Here is a 15,027-nt window from a genome sequence, read left to right as displayed (position 1 = left end):
GAGTTACCATTCCCCTCTTTTATAGAGCCAGTTTGGATAATATCTCAAGGCTTAATAGGGAAGGAAGGTGGCATTGAAAAAAAAAATGTCCGTAGCATTACAGCAGCAATCCTATGTGGCATTTTTGGCTCACTCAAGGGTGTGGGTAAATCCTGAGAATTGGAGCCAAAAATAAAGCTCATGAACCTGAAATTACCATGAAATTCTGATTTTAAGAAGTCCTACTATGAAATAGTGATATATTTCTTCAACAAAATGCCTTGTGATTCACTGATTGGGATAAAGGTGCGTTTCCAAAACACAACTATGTTCAATTTCTTAATTAAATGATTTAAGAATAAAACTCTTCAACCATTTTCCAGAGGATAAGCTCTCATTTTCCCAGTCCATTGGGAAGAGGTGAAAAAGGCACGTTAGAAACTGAAAGGTAAGCTAGCAGGTAAGTCTGTGCCAATTTTGGGAGGGAGGCATTACCTTTCAACTTTGATCTGCAGATTCACTGGACTGTTTTAAATGTGACCTTGTCTGACCACATCTGAGAAACTTGACTTTGATTTCAGATTAGGTTTCTCAGAAAGGTTTAGGAATCAAAGTGCCCGTGGAGTCGGGACAAAAATTTGATATGACAGCTTCTTGTAAAACAGGCAAGAGGCTGGCCCCAGTGAGTGTGCTGAGATATGCAATGTCCATTCCCTCATTAGTGATTACAGAAGTCATTACCACTCAGATCATAAGCTGCTGGCTCAGGTTTTCAAGACACATTATTTCCCAATATAATGGTCTTGCTTTTTAGAGGGAAATGAATTTAAGAATGAAGAACAAAATGTGAAAACGCAATGAAAACAGATTTCAAGTGTCACTTCCTTCTATTCAATATTTCTTATTTCCCCCACTAACTTTGTAATTTTGTTAAATTACCAACATGCCCTTTTATGCCTAATAAATAGCACCATGTGAAACATGCAACTCATGAAACATATTAACTCAACCACTATTACCAAGCATGCTCACAGTTACCCATTCATAAATGTACCAGACATGTTTTTCTAGTAAACACAAACCACTATAAAATTTCAATAGTTGCTCATAGAGAAATGTGAAGTACGTATACTAATACATTTGGCTTTAATTTTTTTAACTTTAGAAGGTGAAAATGTTGCTGTTTTCATTTGAGCTCTAATCTTATGAATATTATGATTTGGAGTAGTCATTCTGAAAATCTTAATGGAGTATACAGGATGGAAGGAAGGCACCCAACTTGAAATACCTATACCAAAACAAAAATATTAATCATTCAACCTATAGTGTTTGATCTATATAAAGACTTTGCAGTATAATTCTAGAAGGCTTTTAGAATGAAGTTCCTAGAAGTATCTCCACAAATCTCTAGAAGTGGGCTAATGACTTGCACACAGATAATCCCTATTAATAGTGACCAATTTTAATATTTTAAAATGTTTCTCCCGAAAGAAAATAATATAAGGGTTCAATTAGATTTGGAGTGAATTTATTTATTTATTTGACAAACATTTATAGAGCAGCTACTATGTTCCAGAAATTATGCAAAGTACTAGAAATGTAGCAATAAACAAAATTGACAAGTCTCTGCCTTCATGGAGCTTACAGACCAGTGAGGGAAGCTGACATTAATTAAGTGATGACAAAAATAAATATATGATTATTCATTGAGATAAGTACTAGGAAACAAACAGGCTGGAGTGGTTGGAAGAGGGCTCACTGGGGCACTTCCTGGGGTCAGGCAGCAAAGCTATGAGCTACAATTATGAGTTTGGATTTTATTCTGCACAAGATGAAAAATCACTGAAGAGTTTCAAGTCAGAGTAAGACATGGTCTGATTTTTGTTTCAAAACATTTACTTTGCCTGAGTAGAGCCCAAGTGGGAATACAGTGTCAGTGGAAATGAGAAAGTGACTCAGGAATGCTTAGGTAGGGGAAGTTGGGAGGCTGAGGCAGGAGAATGGCGTGAATCTGGGAGGCGGAGCTTGCAGTGAGTGGAGATAGCACCACTGTACTCCAGCCTGGGCAAAAGAACAAGACTCCATCTCAATTAAAAAAAAAAAAAAAAAAAAGATATATTTTTTGAAGTAGAAATGATGGATCTACTCTAGGGTGGAGAGGAAAGGGCAGTACCAGGGATAACTTTCAGGTTTCTGGTTTGGGCAACTGGGTAGATAGTGATAACACAGAGATGGGGAAAACTGGGAGATACAGCACTGGGAGTCAAAGATATATTTATTTCTAGGAAATGAGTTGAACTTAAAGGATATAGAATCATGGGTGGTAAAATTTGCTTGACTACAGTGAAGAAACATAGTTGTATCAGAGTAATCAAATGAACATGGGTGACCTTAACACAAGTCTGTCTGTAGGGACAGTCATTTCAATATACAAATAGTCCAAAGAAGCTGTCTCTTAATATATAAGGGAAAAGAGAGTTGTTAGAAACATTAATTAGTAATCTACTGTGGTCATCAGAAGTTACAGCCTAAAAGTTGGCAACAATCTGTAGAGGAAGAATTGGAAAAGGTACAACTCTGTCACATTTATGAGCCAGGAACTGCCCTAAGACTTTATACGCATCATCTAATTTAATCATCCCAATAACCCAGTGAAACTCAGTAATAGAGATAGGTACTATTAGTGGAGACAATTGGTGTTTTCAGAATCGCATAACCACAATGCTTTATATAGTGCTTCCCACATGACTTCAACACAAATGAATACATTTCTGTTGGAAACAATAACAGCACAATGAAAAATAGTTAAATTATCACCAACCTTACTGACAAAAATTCATCTGAGGTATAACTGACATCTATTGCTAATGGAATGAAGATGGATGAAGTAGCTTCTAAATACAATGCCTTATCTTTTCACTATCTGGATTAGCTGCAACCTACCCATTCCAGTGTTTTGTTTTTGTTTTTAAATTTGGGGACTTGACTGGAATTGACTTGGAAAAAACAATGCAGCACTTGCCATACATATTATCTGCCTAATATTGTTAAGATCTAAAGGCAATTAGGAAATTCTCAAGGTATCTAATCTGATAGCAAATACTCTTCTTTTAATGCTTTCTAACTTACCAATGAAGAAAAGCAGCTGCTCGTGGAAATGTTCAAATCTAAGAGGTTTATTAATGGGCCTACTATGACCTGATAGAGGAGCTATCATTTTGATAATCAAATAAACACAAGTTTCAGCTCTTACATTCTGAGGGAAATTTCCATCCGATCATTTCCAGTCCTTTCTCAGGCACTGACTTTTACATCACCATGTGTCACTGAGACATAATCGTTAAATTTAGTGAGTCACCTAGTATGTGCTATTTATTGGTTACACATCTGATAGCTCTTGCTCTAGGGAATATTTAATTCCTCAAATTCACAGCCAAAAAGCCTCCTACTTTGCCAATAGGACTCTGACTTTTTTTTTTTCTTGGGAAACAACTGAACTTTGTGTAACAGTATGATTTTCCTCCCAACTTTGAGCAAGACTCCCAGACAATGTAATCTCTGCTTGTTACTTAGCAGCACCAAGGTCAGCATCCCAAGTGCCTGGGTATTCAGGCTTTTGTTTCTGTGGGGTGGCTTGAAGGGGATGTTGAAATGCGGTGTTTTGTTCAGAGATTGTGTTAACACTTTTCACTAATTGAGGCCTAAGAGCTTGAAATCCTTGCATTTCAATTTATCTGGTGGAAAGGAAACTCAAGACATGGGCCATCTGTTCTGAACCTCTATCGAGGGCTCTCTCTCAAGCAGTAGCACTGGATATGGTGCAGACGAATTTGGGTTTGGTGTGCTGTCTTTGGTTTTAGGGAAGACCCATATTGGTCCTTTCACTTATACAGAGGAACATGGTTTCTTAGTTATTGAGAAGCCAGAAAACAGCCCTGGTGTGTCTGCCTGAATGAGAAGAGCTGGAGAACTAAAGAGAATGGGGTCCCTGGGGTTGCTGAGGCTGCCAAGGACTTGGACATCCAAAAGAAGATGGATTTCTACACAGAGTTGCTAAAGATACCATAAGGAACTGAGAAGGAATAAGAAGGGGAGGGTAGAGGCCAGAGATGTACACAGGATCTGGCCAGAAAGAGGCTTCTGGGTGGGGCTGGAAGATGCTGGGGCTTAGAAAAAGCAGGGGCGGTCGGGTGCCATGGCTCACGCCTGTAATCCCAGCACTTCAGGAGGCTGAGGCGGGCAGATCACAAGGTCAAGAGATCAGGACCATCCTAGCCAACATGGTGAAACCCCGTCTCTACTAAAAATACAAAAATTAGCTGGGCATGGTGGCGTGCACCTGTAGTTCCAGCTACTGAGGAGGCTGAGGAAGGAGAATTGCTTCAACCTGGGAGGCGGAGGTTGCAGTGAGCTGAGATCCTCCACTGCACTCCAGCCTGGCGACAGAGTGAGTGAGACTCCATCTCAAAAAAAAAAAAAGGAAAAAGAAAAAAAGAAAAAGCAGGGGCTTAGAAAAAGCACTAGAAGGGGATTGAATGAGGACCAGGACTGCCTGAGTTATGGCGGATGCGTGCTATGCAAGGACTAATGGATGGGCCAGGGGGACAGCCCTAGCACAGTGTCTGGGCACAGTTCTATGTATCTAGGTGATTCCCATCTCCAAGCGGTCTGGATTGATGAGATTCTGTATACATGAAATATGAAATGGGGGTGCTGACCAACTAGTCCATATTTCCAACCACAGGACTGGCTGACAGCAGGTGAGAAATAACAAGCACTGAAAGGCCAAGAGAAATGTCATATACTGGCTCAAGTTGTCAAGGCTCTTCTGATCTAAGGATTTTTGACAACAGATGGCTAACCATCACTCAGATAGGTGTTTTGAGACAGGAGACTGAAGGAATTACTATTCAAGCCTTTCCCTTTGTGAGTCTACAGACTATGAAAATAACATCTAAATCACTTCATTTAAAAAATATTCAGTTGTATCTTTTCATACAACAACAAACTCTTCTTGATTCCACTCTCCTTTCAACTTTAACAAAACATAAAATCACAGCTCATCTGGAAAGTATGTCATCAGAAAGGATGCAACGCATATGCTCAAGGTTCAGGACTGTCTTTGCCAATGACAGTGACAAATGAAGTGACGCATGAGCATCACACTGTTGGGGGAGGCAAAGGAGATGCCAGCCTGTACCTACTATTCCACTGAAGAAAGACCATAAACACAAGGATACACATTTAGTGATCAAAGTTTCAAACATTGCTCAATGGAAGGCCTGGAAAACCATGTGGGGCTTACCACATGGAAAAAAGATAGTAGCTGCAACTCACACATGTTTACTTGCTGCTTTCCACACTGTAGTCAGTCAGCAAATATTTATGGAAATGAATGAACATATGAAAGCTATAGCCATCACAGAGGTGTATTATAAACCAATGTCATGTTTTTGTAAAGGTCGGAAAGAAAGAACCACCTGGAATCTGACTCATGGTGCTAATGCTGAACTCATTTGGCACAAGTTATTTAGATTCAAAAAGGCCACCCCAAGAGCACTCTCTTTCAGTTTGAACGGAACTCCTGAAAATCACACTAGCTACCTTTCATTGTGTTCTTATTATGAGTAGGATACTGGGATAAAGAACACTGGTTTCTCTCATTTAATTCCAACAGCAGTCTGGTGGCTCAGGCACTATTAGGAATTTTTTTGTATCGATAAGGAGACTGAGGGTCAAAGAGGTGACGTCACTTGCCCAGGGTCATAGCACCAGGAAGCAGGAGAGTTAGGCTTTACATACAGCATGGCTGGTCACTCTGGCTCATGACTTTAATCCCAGAATTTTGGGAGGCAGAGATGGGAGGATCACTTGAACCCAGGAGTTTGAGACCAGCCTGGGTAACATGACAAGACCCCATCTCTACAAAAAAAAAAAAAAAAGAAAGAAAGAAAAATTAACTGGGCCTGGTGGTGCACGGCTGTTGTTCCAACTGCTTGGGCAACTGAGGTAGGAGCATTGATTGAGCCTAGGAGTTTGGGGTTAGTGTGCTACTGCACTCCAGCCTGGTTGACAGGGCAAGACACACACACACACCCCACACACCCCAACCACTTTAATCCTTAAGCTACACTGGAAAAATGGCCTGGTTAAGACAACCAGTTGCTCACCTCTACTTACCCATGGCAACAACAGAAAGCAAGGACCTCAAGAAATGTCTCTTAAGACTATTTTAGAGTTGCCTGATTCCTCAGTCTCCCAGGAAGAGAGTAGCTATGCAATGTTAATAGTTCTGACTTTAATACCTTTTCTCATAACACCTTTAGTGCCTGTGAAGAAAGACACTACAAAAGGCAAACATACAATCCCATAAATAAAGGGCCACATTTTCCCTTGGCTGAAGCTACCCTACTTTTCTCTTGGACATTTTTCAGGGTTTATTAACTCATTGAGGCCTGCCAGATGCCACATAGTAAATTACTATTTCCCTTGATGGGTGAATGCTGTTTACATGGTCAAGAAGGGAAGGCTGCAGGTTGTAAATTTTGGCCCCCTGGCAATTCACCAAGGAAAAATCTCTCGAATGCTCAGTCTGCAGGGCATCTCAAAGATTATTCTGTCCATCTATTTATTTTACAAATTCAAGACTAGAGAAAAGGAGACATGTTGTGCCCAAGGTCACACAGCAGGGAAGGAGAAAATGCAGGCTGAAGAAGCTTCTGTCCCTAGCACAGAATGCTATTTGGCTCCAGTTGCAATGGGGGCCTGGGGCTAGGTTCTGGTATTGTTCAAAAACCACAGCTAACCACGCACTCTGATTCTTTCTCACCCCCAAGCAAGAGTGTGACAACGTCTTGTTTCAAAGCAGCAGCAAAGAGCAAATTCCAAGGGGTGCTTGGGTGCTGCCAACACAGGAAATGGCAGCTGGGGTGGTGGGGAGGGTGCTTGTCTTCATTTTGCTCTAAAATGTTGCAAAGGTTTGAGAGTCAGACAGGCCTGGGCTGGAATCCTACCCTACCTGTCATTTTACCAAGGTGCCACTAGGGGCAAGTGACTTCACCTCTCTCAGCTCAGATTTGTTCTCCGTAAGACGGGAGAATAGTAGTATCTGTACCCAATATCACTGTGTTACAATTAAATGAGGCAATGCATGCAAAGCTCTTTGTGTTTCAGCCAGACAGCATAGAAATGGTATTTTTTTTGCATCATTACTACTATTATTTCTATTCAGTGGACCCTTTTAGAATATCTCTTAACACGAAGTTTAAAAGGTGAGTTTAAAAAAATTTTGTTAACTAATGGAGTCTAACATTCTAACAGAGGCATTGATAGGTAAAGGTAGGACTTTGGTAAGATCTCATCCCTGTGAATCGGCAAAGTGCTTTTCTTTCCAAAGGTCTCAGAGAAATCAATCCATAGAGCAGTTATATACGTTGAAGATCCCTTCTGTAGTGCCCTTTTCTCTCTTAGAGACTATTACTTACCAATATTGTCTCTTGTCACCAGAGTAAGGAGAGGACAGATGCTATATCTGAATGCCATATCCCTTTTCTACTCCATCATTCCCTACTTACACTTAGGTTTTCTCAAGAACTCCTGTGTTTCTCCCTTGTCTTTTGTTATGCCATTTCTTTAAATGTCCTGAGCCACAGAAGCAGCGTCAATGATAACCATTACAGAATCCACAGTCACTCACTTCCCTGCCATGCCCTGCTCTGCTGTGAGAGTTGTCACAGTCCTTTGTCAAAAAACATATCTCCTTATTGGCAACGAACTCACTTAGGGGAGGTTTTACAGGCTTCTCACAAAACAAGAATGACTCTGAACAGTGGCAGCGACAACCAAAATATTGAGGAAAAATGGAAAGAAAGCTTTACCAGGAAACAAGGGCTGTGACTTCAGGGCGTAAAGCCAGTGTTGACAAGGCCTGCCTGATGGCTGTTTATGTCTGGGACCACCCTGGCACTTATTACCATGAAAAGGAGCTGAGAGCGCCTGAGATTGGCAGGGAACACCAAGGAAGAAAGCGGATGTGGGAGTCACGGTCATCCCAGCCGGATGGGGCATTAGGCCATCCTCCCGTCCCCACTGCCCCCCAACACTCCAGCCTTTGCAATGCTACAAAGGTCTAAGAAAAGGAACCAAGATTCACATGTCAACTCTTGGAGCACAGTCGAAGGCTGCTGTCAATATGAGAACCAAGTAGGTGGCCCTGCATATGCTTAGTAAGGGAGATGGCAGGGCCAGGCAAATAAAGGGAGACGAGACGCTCACATCTTCCACTCCCACCCCATCACCCCCAGGAATATGGGGGACAGGGCTCTCCAGTTCCCCAACCTTTGATCTCACAATGTAACAACTTCATATTAGAGGGGAAAATAAATTTTAACATTAAATATAGCAGTATATGAAATTAGTTATGCAAGCTATGAAACCCAAATTAGGGCTCCTTTTGTTCTGCAAGAGTGGAAATATTTTACCGTTGTTTTCCCCATCAAGAAAGAAACAAAAACCAAGGAAATCTGCAAATGTAGCACCTGGTGAATTCTATCGTGGCTATATCCAGGGGTACCCTGGGGAACTGATGACAATAATCACCAGGCAGTGTTACCCCTCATGTGGGTAACAGGGCTCTATCTCTATTACCCTGTTGATTCCTCATTCCCAAACACATTGCCTGTTTTTGTAGGACTTCTTTTCGCTTTCAAAGTTTACCTGGTGATTATTTGTAACCTGACATCAGCAGAATAATGATGTTCACATTTTTCAGGAAAGAGGCAAAGATAATACAAGGACCCACTCTATGCCTGCCATGGGATTATTTATGAAAGCCGTCTGGAAGACAGGGAGGGCGGTGGGTGAGAAATTTGTTCCAGAGGTGAGTGAAGTTGTGTCTGAGTAAGTAATTGGTGGGAAAGCTGTGACTGGTAGGAACAGTGACCAAAGTTTCTTGGTACTCCCAAGGTGGACTGTGATTGAAGGCCTGGACTGGAGAGTTCAAGGCTACCTGGAGATGTCAGTCTGCTGGGAGATGACAGTGCTGGGGCAGACCCACTTGACATAACTTATGCTACTGTCAAAAGCAGTCAGGGGACAGAGCTGGAAAGCTTCAGCCACCTTCTGAAATGCTTCTGTAGAGAAGTGATCAATGTACCTAACCAATGTCTGCCCCTTGGATCCTGTCCTCTTCCCAAAGAACTATCTATGTGTCAACAAGTCATTTAAAAGACACCAGGACACAGTTCATTCAGTTGCTTCCTCCAGTCTTGCTTTCTCTGCCTGTCTGGCCCTTCCTCTGTAAACTCGATGTGAAAGGAGCATCTTTACAGGCCAGCATGTCAGGTAGACTATCCTGAAAATTTTATAACATTTTTGGGAAGCAGCTTATGTAATTAATTTACTTGTGGGTGGATATTAATGTCAACTCCAGAACTAAGATGTGCATACGTGTCTGAGCCTGTATCCAGAGAAATGTATCTCAGCAGCAGGGATAAAGGTCATTTTAACCATTATCGAATTAGATGCTCATCCTCCAATTTAGCATTGCTCTATCGGGAGTTTGGACAGCACACAGTCACTCTCAATATGCATTACTCAAGTCCTTTGTGGCTTTTCTTGTCTCCTCTTCCTGCCTTCCTTCTGGTTAAAAAAAAAAAAAAAAGGCTCAAAAGTACCACTATGAAAGGGCGGGATGAGAAGTAATAACCAGATAAAATGTAAATGGCTCACAACACGGAAGACTTGGCATTGAAAAAGGCTAAAATTACGTTTGATGGTTTTCTGCAAATTCAAATAATTCCTACACTACTCTGAGATGTATTCAGATGGAAATCGAAAGACTGAGGCAGAACGGTGTAGCAGCTATGAACACGGTGTTAGGACAGTCAGACCTACTCTGACTGGAGGTATCTTTCTTTGTTATTTTTTGCAGGATGCTTAACTACTGCAAACATCCATATTCAATTCTGTTTAACAGAGATATGAAGTGATGACGCCTACACATCTCAAACTTAACATGTTCAAAACAGAAGTCCTGATCTTCCTCCACAAATCTGTTCTTCCTGTAGGCTTCCCCATTTTCATCGGTGGCAACTCCATCTTTTCACTTGTCCAGTCCATAAAATGGGAGTCATTTTGACCCCTTTCTGACTCTTGCACCCCATAGTCAACTCTCAGCTAATCTTTTGGCACTATCTCAAAAATTCTTCGAAATCCTACCACTCCTTACCACTTCCCTTGTGCCCACTGTCATCTGAGCAATGCTTTCTCTCATCTGAGTTACTACAATGGTCTTACCACTTCCATCTGTGTTCCTTCTGTACCCTCTGCCAAATTCAGAAGCCAGAGTCAACCTTTAAAAACAAATTCATGTTCCTACTTAGTGCCTCCACCCACCTCTTCACTGCCAGTCCCTTCCTATCTCAAAGTGAAAACAAAAACTCCTTCCAATAGGCTAACCCTCCTTCCTCTACTTGCCCAAGAGTCTGCCTCCATGTTCGTCTCCCTCAGTTTCATCTGTAATTTCCTATCCTATCATTCACACCCTCAGTTCTAGCTACACTAGTCTCTTTGCTATCACTAAGAGATGCCTGGTGTACTCCCGCTTTCAGGCCTTAACCTGTAATACTCTTCTCCCAGAAACTCACATGGCTTCCTTTTGTATTTTCCCCTATCTTTGCTCAAATATCACTTTCTTAATGGAGACTTCCCTAAACCTCCTTTTAATTAATTTAATTAAGCTCTAATTTAACTTAATCTAATTCTCACCTACTCTTCTATGCTATCTCCTATCCCTCTTCACTAATTTATTTTTATCTATGGCAATTGCCATCTTCTTTCATAATACATATTTGACTTTTTTGTTTTGTTCGTGATTTGTAGCTTGTCTCCACTTCCCACTAGAATGTAAGCGTAATGAGTTCAAAGGTTTTTGTGTGTTTTTTTCACTCCTATATCCAAAATGCCTAGAATGGTACCTGGTTTATAAAAAACACTCAAACATTTATGGAATGTACAAATGAATGCATGAAATGAGTGAATAAATAATATCCAATAGAACCTAGAACCACTTATCTCACAAGAATAAAGATTAAGTAAACATTCTGCACAACGCTCAGTTTATTGTTAGAACCAAATAAATAACGATTGCTGTCTCCTGTCTCTTATATCCATTCAGTCCAAAACTAGCCACATATTCTTGTGGTTTAATATTTAACTCATATCTACAGAACTAAATGCACAGGGGACATCTAAAGGGAACATTATCTGAGAATATCATATAAAACTAGCAGACAAGAGGCAGAAGCTAGGAACTCAGAATACTACACTGCCCTGCAAATGCAAGAAACATTGACAGTGCATTCTTAGCCACTGATCCCACCACATATCCTGAGTGTCATATAATATTGTTTCCTCTCCCTGAAGATGCCATCTTAGAGTGACATTTTTGTCAGATGGGTGGAAAAATGTAAATATATATATATATGAAAAACAGAATACAATGAAACGTAATACACAAGAATGGGTTTTATCCAGGCCAGGTATTTTCTTTCTTCTGGCTGGAAACATCTAAAAGCATAAAACTGAAGATTCACTCTTCTGTTCCAAAAAAATGTGTTTCAGTAATCCTGATCAATTTTTTAAATAAGTTTTCTTTCATTTAGAAAAAGCCTTGCTTTCAAAGTATAGGATATCCAGGACTCTAAAACCAACACTGAGCCCAAGATTTTGTAGAGTGAATTTGATAGAATGAAATCATAGCCACCCTCCTGCAAACTCTGTACAGCCAGTCCCCACCAAGTCTACCTCTTATGGAGAGTACTTTTTACCCAAATGTTAGGATCAGGCCTGTCGAGAAAGACCAATTTTTCTTAGCTCAGTAGGACCTTTCCTTACAAAGTACTAATTCTCATCATTTTAGGATGCTGTAAAAGTCCAGGGGGAAACTGATCGATTTCAAAGCTCTGGCCTGAGGTTGCTGGGTGACCCAGTCCAAATTTGAGTTTCTTTGAAAGCCGTTCAAAACCAAGTGAAATGTAAAAAAAGGTCCTATTCAGAAATGCAAATATTCAGCTATCTCTGACTTGTGATAAGTAAAATAAACAAAATCAGGAATCTGGCTAAAAACCCTTGGGAAACATTCAGATTCCAAGGACTCAGTCCCAGGGACTTTTATAAAGCAAAAGAGGGCTGAACTGGTTTCTACTCAGGCTTGTTTCTTTTATGCGTCACAAACCAAAAATTCATGTTTCTAGAAGTTTTGAAAGCTCCCCAAGAGAGGCAGTGGAAAAACATGGGGCTTTGGAGTCCATCAGGTCTGGATCCAATAATTATTGACTGTATAATTATTGGGAACCTTTCTTAACTTCCCTGAATCTCAGTTTTCCTATCTGCACGATAGACATCATAAGACCTATTTTGCAAGGATTATAAGAGGATTGGCAATAATGCATACAAAGGACCTGGTCAAGGCCATGGCTCACATCAGATGTTTAATAAATGAGGGCCTTTGTTATTATTTTCCACTTCTAGTCAAATCCATTTGGCCATTTGCAAATGGGCACCTTTATGTGCCACATCAGGAAATGTAAGACAATTAATCGTCCACCAGCTGGTAACTACTGAAGTGGAGAAAGTCATTCATCTAGATCAGTGAGCTTTTTGGTGGTGGTGGTATGTCTTTGTTTGTTTAGAGGCAATTTCTCTTGTTTAAAAAATTTTTAATTTTATTTAAAATTTTAATCTATTTATTTACAGACCAGGTTATCAGACTGGCTAATTTTTGTATTTTTGGTAGAGCTGGGATTTCACCACGTTGCCAAGGCTGGTCTCGAACTCCTGGGCTCAAGCAAACCACCTGCCTTGGGCTTCCCAAAGTGCTGGAATTACAGGCATGAGTCACCATGCCTGGCTGAGATTTCTCATTTTTTAGGGATTCTTTCCTAGGCAAAACATTTGCATGTGCTCAATTTATAGCCTAGAATTACTGGTAAGATTACAGTTAGGCAAAAGTCAAAATTCAATTTCTAATTTTAAAGGGCTTTTCACATAGCCAATTGGTAATTTAAGGTTCCAATTAATTCTGAAAGGCAGCATCCACTTTCCTTATGGAAAACCAAGATATCTTCCACATTGGGCACCAGTGCGTAAGTCTGTTCTTTAATAAATATTTCTGTGGTCGTCCATCAAATAAAGTTTGAACATTGCAGGGAAAATCCAATGTTTCATTAGAGTGTAGGTCCCACCATAAAATTTCTGAGGTTGATGACAGTGTCTTGGGTTTATTTTCTTTGCCTTTCTTCTACCAATAGATTTCTTCTCCAGTCTCAAAGCTTTGTAGTCACTACTAGTGTTTATGGCCATTGTCAATGACCTTTTTAAAGGAAAAGAATTGAGATTGATTTTCCTTCTGGGACGAAGACATATCATCTAAAATGTTTTCTGACCCTCTGATCTCAGAGTTGTGCCTGCCATTTTGAGTGTGTTTGTGTGGCATGGGGGTTGGGGTTGGGAAATATATAGCATTTGCCATCTGCTAGAGGAGCAAAGATTTGCAGAGTGGAAAAGAGGAGGTGCAAGGAGGTAGAACTGCAGAAACTTGCTTCCCCAGAAGTTCATGTATAGGAAAGCCAAGTTAATGCCACATATTTGGAAAAGGTGATCTCCTATGTATAGTTTTCTCTGATGGGTTTTTTAAAAACCCAGATAAAGTGGAAACATCTGACTGTGAAAACTTGGTGATCTCTACAACATAAGGATTTCACTTCCCTTTGAGGAGGAAGGGAATGATTTTATAACCTCAGACTTCTCTGACTTAACAAATAGGGACTTGGTATCAAATATGTCTGGTAAATGCTGATGTTCTACCCCTCTAATGCCCATAGGAATATGGAAAGAGAAATTCTGCTGTGAGAAATTCATAGAACTACCTGGCAGAAAAGGAAGGGTGATATTGCCTCCCAGGGAACATTTGGCAACGTCTGAAGACATTTTTCACTGTCACAACCGAGGGGGTATGCTATTGGCATCCAGTAGGTAGAGGTCAAGGATGCTGATAAGCATCTACAATGTCCCAGACAGTCCCCACAACAAAAAATTATCTGGCCCCAAATATCAATAGTGCCAAGGTTGGGAAACCCTGCTTCATACCTATTCACAATCCATGGAACATTTTATGTACCGCTGTCTTAGTCCCTAATCAGAAATTCTCAGGTAAAATGCTCACTAGAATTAATCCTACTTCCAGAAGAGTTCCCAAAAGAGAAACTCATATACTCAACTCTGACGCTCAAGTCTGACCAATTCCTAGGTACTGCTGACCTATTCATATATTCAAATTCTATCACTGATATGGGAAGCTCTGTTTGAAACATAAACTTAAAAAGGAGTCTCTATATATGAACTATCAGTGCTATCAGACAATGCTAACATTATGAACATGATGAGGATATAACCCTTGTTTTCTTGGAAATGCCCACCCACATTTATGCTGTTCTTTTAAAGTTTATTACTCTTGTCAAAGTTGCCATGCAGAATGTCTATTGATCAGCTGGGCACATCTGCACACATTTACAATATCTGCCACCTCTTTTAACCCTCAACCCCGCCCCACAAAATGAGTGATGGTGCTTGTTGATTTGCAGATTCACGGTCTGGTGAGACAAGTTTGAGATCTCATATTTTCAGCTCACCCTTGAAAACCTTTCTTGGATTTGACTGACCTTGATGGCTCCCTGGAATTTCACCTACATTTTATGGGAACTTCAACTCTCCAGAGAGAAGAGCTTTCAGATAGCTACAGGACTTGCAACTATGACTTTTAGCTTTCACTTTTGAATGAGGCTCCAAATGTCTCAATGGTGGCGCTATTTCCAGATTTGGGGTAAGCCAATTCTTTGTTGTTGGGGTTGTGCTGTGCATTGTAGACTATTAAGCAGCATTCCCGGCCTCTACCCACTAGATGCCCATAGCACCTGTATCCCCATCGTAACAACCAAAACTGTCTCCAGACATTGCCAAATGTCCACCGCAGGCTAAAATCACCTCCTG

General features: G+C 40.6%; 1 protein-coding gene across 3 annotated transcripts in view; it reads right to left on the bottom strand.

Moving 5' to 3' along the window:
• ADAMTS9 (ADAM metallopeptidase with thrombospondin type 1 motif 9) overlaps positions 1-15,027 on the bottom strand; it is a 172,196-nt gene that overhangs the window by 53,171 nt on the left and 103,998 nt on the right. The gene's annotated exons all lie outside the window — the stretch shown is intronic.

The sequence above is a fragment of the Pongo abelii genome, chromosome 2 (genome assembly GCF_028885655.2).
Source record: "Pongo abelii isolate AG06213 chromosome 2, NHGRI_mPonAbe1-v2.0_pri, whole genome shotgun sequence".
NCBI lineage: Eukaryota > Metazoa > Chordata > Mammalia > Primates > Hominidae > Pongo > Pongo abelii.
This window is presented reverse-complemented; position numbering and strand designations above follow the sequence as displayed.